We start from the raw sequence: 6,000 nt of genomic DNA, 5'->3' as shown, positions 1-6,000 counted from the left end.
CAGTTTGGTGGGATGGAAATAATCAGGCAGACAGGCCAAGAGTTTAAAAATTCTGGTTTTAGATGTCAGAACAATATTAGAAATCATTAGTAGAATGAATCTAGGTTCCAGGTATGATCATTTAAAGAAAAAGCAAGATCACCTTGATTCCCTGTTAAACACACCTAAAGATACCTATGCCAACTAGATTTTATTTTGTTAGAAGTCTTTCCAACTCAAGTAAGCTTGCAAATTGTAGCTATAGTGCACAAGAACAGATGAGCCATGGAGTAGAGAGCCTATAAATTCCTGCCTTATATTAATAATGGCATATTGTATACACACAGCCAACTCTTGATCCAGACATAAATGCACACATTTTGATACATCACCAGAGTGATTGATGTGACAAAATCCAGAACTGATCCCTACGCAATCATTCTACAGATTGAAGAGATGATTAAAAATCCTTTCAGATGGGAAGAATGACATCAATATGTTATAAGCATCTCTGAGAGAGATATGAATTACAAGCCTGGGTTAACCTAAAATATCACTTGTTTAGTTTTGGATGGGCCTCAGATAAAGGGGAGAGATATCAAAAAGAAAGTTTTCTTGCCTGAAGTTAAGATTTATAATGTAATGAATGTTCCAGGAGGGCAGAGCTTTTGTCTGTTTCTGTTTTTCCCTTTTCATTGCTAAATAACTTACATGCAGAGGTGCTTCACGGTAAATTTCCCTACACATGTCGGTTTTGAAGTGAACATAATACATCCTCCCAACTGGCTATTGGCATAGTCCCCTGACTGGGCTCTTTGCTCTGATACTCACTCTGCAATTCTCTACCTAGACTCCAAGCAACACAGTGCATTTTTTTTTTTACAAAACAAATCCCTTCCTCTGCTTAGGAGCCCTTCTTGACCCAGCTCTGCCTACCACAGAGACTTCCCCTTTGACCACTACTCCATCCTCTACGGCCCTCCAGTCACTCCAGCCTTTAATCCAATTATTAACTGGGTCAAGGGAATTTTTGTCCTTGGGCCTTCACACCAGCTTCCCCTCTGGAATGTCCCACTTTGTTCAGGTGGTTGGCCTTTCTGCTCATTCAAATCTCAACCAAATGTCTTTAAATAAAAATAGGAACAAAATAGCAACCAACACTTTTATAGCACTTACCATGTTCCTAGCATCAAAGTGCTTTACACAAATTTTTTTTTCATAAATTTATAACATTTTCACCCATTTCTCCCATCTCCCTAACCCCTGCCTCTGGCAACCACCAATCTGTTCACTGTATCTATGAGTTTTTTTTCCCCCCCACATATAAGAGAGATCATATGGTATTTGTCTTTTCACTGTCTGATTTATTTTACTCAGCATAGTGATCTGGAGGTCTGTCCATGTTGTTGCAAATGACAACATTTCATTCTTTTTTATGGCTTAATAATATTCCATATGTGGAATGGAATATATATATAAAATGAAATCTTTTATATATATATAATATCTCACATCTATGTATCTATATATCTATAGATATATAGATATACATATATATTTATAGATAGATAGATATACTTACATATATATATATATATATATATATATATATATATATATATATATATGTATATCACATCTTTTTTATCTATTTTTCTCTCAATGGACAGTTAGGTTGTTTCCATATCTTGCCTATTGTGAATAATGCTGCAATGAACATGGGGGTGCAGATAGCTTATCAAGTTGGTGTTTTCATTTTCTTTGGATAAATACCCAAAAGTGGAATTGCTGGATCATATGGTAGTTCTATTTTTAATTTTTAACACATTTAATATTAACGTAAAAATTGCAGGCTTCCCTTGTGGCGCAGTTGTTGAGAGTCTGCCTACTGATGCAGGGGACGGGGGTTCGTGCCCTGGTCTGGGAAGATCCCACATGCCATGGAGCGGCTAGGCCCATGAGCCGTGGCCACTGAGCCTGCGTGTCCGGAGCCTGTACTCCACAATGGGAGAGGCCACAACAGTGAGAGGCCCACGTACTGCAAAAAAAAAAAAAAAAAAAAAAAAAAAAACAATAAATGAATAAATAAATAAAAATTGTAAGTAGATCCTATAGCTATCAACCTCATTTTCAGATGAAGAGACTAAGGCACAGAGAGTCTAAGAAAATTGCCTATGGTCAGACACTTGTAAATAATGGAAATAAATTTGATCCCATATCTAAAGTTCATTATTTTAACTCCTTCTTGATTCTGCCTTTCAGAAAATTGCCACCCAGTTACTTTCACCCTATTTTAAGTTTCTTGAGAGCACCTATCACTATATGATGCTTTTCATATCTATTTATTTCTGTATATATATTATTTATATATATATTTCTTTACTTTTACAAATTATTGTCGGTCTCTTTTTTTCTGAAATATAAGTTTTCTGAGGCCAAGGTGCATTTCTGCTTTGTTTACAGCAGAGTATCTGGCATTGAGAGTAGTTCTTAACATGCAGGAAGTACCCACCAAACATTTGCTGAAGAATTAATTAGCAGCCTAACAGATGTTTTCCTATCTGGTTGTCAGTGCAGATCTCTAAGATGGTGAAATGGATCTGGCCATTCATCTCAGGGAATTCAGAGTCCTTAACCATTAGTTTATGTAGAGGTGACCAAAGCTAATGATTCATACTGACCAAGTTGAGAAGAGATTAATTGATAAATCAGAATGACAATTTGTTAATTTACCATGAATAATGTTCCTGTCAGCCAAAAAGCACATTCACCATCTGTAAGAGAAGCCTCCATGGGAAAGCAAATTAAGATCAGAAGATTGCTCAGCAAATATAAAATCAAAGCAAAGGGAATTTGAAGATTTACAAGATATTTTAATCAAGCAATGGCAGTTCTATGAATTGCCCTTCCCAACTACCAGGCAATTCTCATCAATAGGCCAGACTTTCTAGTCAAGAAGGACTCTTATCCTTTCCCGAGAATTATACAGGCTCACTGTCCAACGCTAGGAATGTTTATTCTCCAGCTGACCTCAAGGATCTCTCTCTTTTTTTTTAACATCTTTACTGGAGTATAATTGCTTTACAATGGTGTGTTAGTTTCTGCTTTATAACAAAGTGAATCAGCTACACATATACATATGTCCCCATAACTCCTCCCTCTCACAGCTCCCTCCTTCCCACCCTCCCCATCCCACCCCCCTAGGTGGTCACAAAGCACTGAGCTGATCTCCCTGTGCTATGCGGATGATTCCCACTAGCTATCTATTTTAAGTTTGGCAGTGTACATATGTCCATGAAACTCTCTCACTTTGTCCCACCTTAGCATTCCCCCTCCCTGTATCCTCAATTCCATGCTCTAGTAGGCCTGTATATTTATTCCCGTCTTGCCCTTAGATTCTTCATGACCATTTTTGTTTTTTTAGATTCCATATATATGTGTTAGCATACAGTATTTGTTTTTCTCTTTCTGACTTACTTCACTCTGTATGACAGTCTCTAGGTCCATTCACCGCACTACAAATAACTCAGTTTTGTTCCTTTTTATGGCTGAGTAATATTCCATTGTATATATTTGCCACATTCTCTTTATCCATTCATCTGTTGATGGACACTTAGGTTGCTTCCATGTCCTGGCTATTGTAAATAGAGCTGCAATGAATAATTTGGAACATGACTCTTTTTGAATTATGGTTTTCTCAGGATATATGCCTAGTAGTGGGATTGCTGTGTCATATGGTAGTTCTATTTTCAGTTTTTTAAGGAACGTCCATACTGTTCTACATAGTGGCTGTATCAATTTACATTCCCACCAACAGTGCAAGAGGGTTCCCTTTTCACTGCACCCTCTCCAGCATTTATTGTTTGTAGATATTTTGATGATGGCCATTCTGACTGGTGTGAGATGATATCTCATTGTAGTTTTGATTTGCATTTCCCTAATGGTTAATGATGTTGAGCATTCCTTCATGTGTCTGTTGGCAATCTGTATATCTTCTTTGCAGAAATGTCTATTTAGGTCTTCTGCCCATTTTAGGATTGGGTTGTTTGTTTTTTTAATATTGAACTGCATGAGCTGCTTGTAAATTTTGGAGATTAATCCTTTGTCAGTTGCTTCAGTGCAAATATATTCTCCCATTCTGAGGGTTGTCTTTTCGTCTTGTTTATGGTTTCCTTTGTTGTGCAAAAGCTTTTAAGTTTCATTAGGTCCCATTTGTTTATTTTTGTTTTTATTTCCATTTCTCTAGGGGGTGAGTCAAAAAGGATCTTGCTGTGATTTATGTCATAGAGTGTTCGGCCTATGTTTTCCTCTAAGAGTTCGATGGTGTCTGGCCTTACATTTAGGTCTTTAATCCATTTTCAGTTTTTTTTTTTGTGTGTATGGTGCTATGGAGTGTTCTAATTTCATTCTTTTACATGTAGCTGTTCAGTTTTCCCTGCACCACTTATTGAAGAGGTTGTCTTTTCTCCACTGTATATTCTTGCCTCCTTTATCAAAGATAAGGTGACCATATGGGTGTGGGTTTACCTCTGGGCTTTCTATCCTGTGCCATTGCTCTATATTTCTGTTTCTGTGCTAGTACCATACTGTCTTGATTACTGTAGCTTTGTACTATAGTCTGAGGTCAGGGAGCCTGATTCCCCCAGCTCCGTTTTTCTTTTCTTTTCTTTTTTTTTTTTTTTTTTTTGTGGTACACAGGCCTCTCACTGTTGTGGCCTCTCCCATTGCGGAGCAAAGGCTCCGGACGTGGAGGCTCTATGGCCATGGCTCATGGGCCCAACTGCTCTTCGGCATGTGGGATTATCCTGGACTGGGGCACGAACCTGTGTCCCCTGCATTGGCAAGTGGACTCTCAACCACTCTGCCACCAGGGAAGCCCAGCTCTGTTTTTCTTTCTCAAGATTGCTTTGGATATTCAAGGTCTTTTGTGTTTCCATACAAATTGTGAATTTTTTTTTCTACTTCTGTGAAAAATGCCAGTGGTAGTTTGATACGAATTGCATTGTATCTGTAGATTGCTTTGGGCAGTAGAGTCATTATCACCATGTTTATTCTTCCAATCCAAAACATGGTATATCTCCCTATCTGTTTGTATCATCTTTAATTTCTTTCATCAGTGTCTTAAAATTTTCTGCATACAGGTCTTTTTTCTCCTTAGGTAGGTTTATTCCTAGATATTTTATTATTTCTGTTGCAATGGTAAATGGGAGTGTTTGCGTAATTTCACTTTCAGGTTTTTCATCATTAGTGTATATGAATGCCAGAGATTTCTGTGTATTAATTTTGTATCCTGCTACTATACCAAATTCATTGATTAGCTCTAGTAGTTTTTTGGTAGCATCTTTAAGTTTCTCTATGTAGAGTATCATATCATCTGCAAACAGTGACAGCTTTACTTCTTCTTTTCCAAATTGGATTCCTTTTATTTTTTTTCTTCTCTGATTGCAGTGGCTAAAACCTCAAAACCTATGTTGAATAAAAGTGGTGAGAGTGGGCAACCTTGTCTTTTTCCTGATCTAAGTGGAAATGGTTTCAGTTTTTCACCATTGAGGACGATGTTGGCTGTGGGTTTGTCATCTATGGCCTTTATTATGTTGAGGAAAGTTCCCTCTATGCCTACTTTCTTCAGGGTTTTTATCATAAATAGGTGTTGAATTTTGTCAAAAGCTTTCTCTGCATCTATTGAGATGATCGTATGGTTTTTCTCCTTCATTTTTTTTAATATGGTGTATCACGTTGAGTGATTTGCGTATACGGAAGTATCCTTGCATTCCTGGGATAAACCGCCCTTGATCATGGTGTATAATCCTTTTAATGTGCTGTTGGATTCTGTTTGCTACTATTTTGTTGAGGATTTTTGCATCTATGTTCATCAGTGATATTGGCATGTAGTTTTCTTTCTTTGTGACATCTTTGTCTGGTTTTCGTATCAGAGTGATGGTGGCCTTGTAGAATGGGTTTGGTAGTGTTCCTCCCTCTGCTATATTTTGAAACTGTTTGAGAAAGATAGGTGTTAGCTCT

Source organism: Mesoplodon densirostris, chromosome 7 (assembly GCF_025265405.1).
Source record: "Mesoplodon densirostris isolate mMesDen1 chromosome 7, mMesDen1 primary haplotype, whole genome shotgun sequence".
NCBI lineage: Eukaryota > Metazoa > Chordata > Mammalia > Artiodactyla > Ziphiidae > Mesoplodon > Mesoplodon densirostris.
This window is presented reverse-complemented; position numbering follows the sequence as displayed.